Source organism: Eurytemora carolleeae, unplaced genomic scaffold (genome assembly GCF_000591075.1).
Source record: "Eurytemora carolleeae unplaced genomic scaffold, Eaff_2.0 scaffold1015, whole genome shotgun sequence".
NCBI lineage: Eukaryota > Metazoa > Arthropoda > Copepoda > Calanoida > Temoridae > Eurytemora > Eurytemora carolleeae.
Genome location: NW_019396955.1, coordinates 1 through 862, shown reverse-complemented (window position 1 = coordinate 862; position 862 = coordinate 1). Strand labels below are relative to the sequence as shown.

Below are 862 nucleotides of genomic sequence, written 5' to 3'. Positions count from 1 at the left end.
TTGTTTGTATCCAATAAACGTCAAAACGGCTGAACCGATCGGGCCCAAAATTTTTGTGGGACATCTAGGGACCCCAGGGAAGGTTTATGAATGATTGAAATTTTAAAATTTGTGTTTTAGAGGTTTTTAATTTTGTAAAAAAATTTAAATTTTTGAAAATCCGCGAATTTTTTTTTTTAAATCCGCAAAACTTTTTTCATCTTTGTTTTGAAATGTAAACAAAAAGAACATGTTCACAATTTAAATAGAAGATGGGCGCGAAGCGCCCTAAAATCCTAGAAAAGGGCGCGAAGCCCCTTGAATTTCTAGTAAATTATATATTTAACGTGCATACGTTAAATATGATTTCAGAATTTAATGGAGATTCTAACATCTAATTTCATCGAAATACAAATGTAAATATTTACCTAATATAACTGAAAATTAACATTAATCACATTCTTAAATATCAATTCAAAATATCACACTATTTAGCTGAAACGTTTTTCTAAATGATTTCACTTGTTTTACTTTTATTAATCACACCCCACACTCTGCCGGGCCCACACTGCCAAATCTGTGGGTTTGTGCCGGTACCTCCTCCAGGGTTTTATTTCAGACTAGAGGACTAGAGGGGGACACTCCTTCATGGGGGGGTGGGGGTGGGGTTGGACAACAAAGCCCCCCTGTATGTGGTTCTCTATCTATATACATTGTCATTTGAACATTTAATTTGAAGATGTTTTTTGAATATTAAATTGCTCAAATTAACAATAAAAATTGTTTAAATGAACAAAGTAATTGTACAAATAAAGTTTGACATATACATGTGTGGTGGCTAGATTGTGGCTAGCTGAGGCTATGTTTCCCAAATGACGACCAG

At 34.1% G+C, this 862-nt stretch overlaps 1 protein-coding gene across 1 annotated transcript in view; it reads right to left on the bottom strand.

The window, feature by feature from the left end:
- Positions 1–549, bottom strand: part of LOC111710482 (plexin-A4) — an 82,781-nt gene extending 82,232 nt beyond the window's left edge. Inside the window, exon 1 of the mRNA XM_023484585.1 lies at positions 408–549. The gene's annotated coding sequence lies outside the window, so the exon portion shown is untranslated. The remainder of the gene's footprint in view (positions 1–407) is intronic.
- Positions 550–862: the final 313 nt, after the last annotated feature.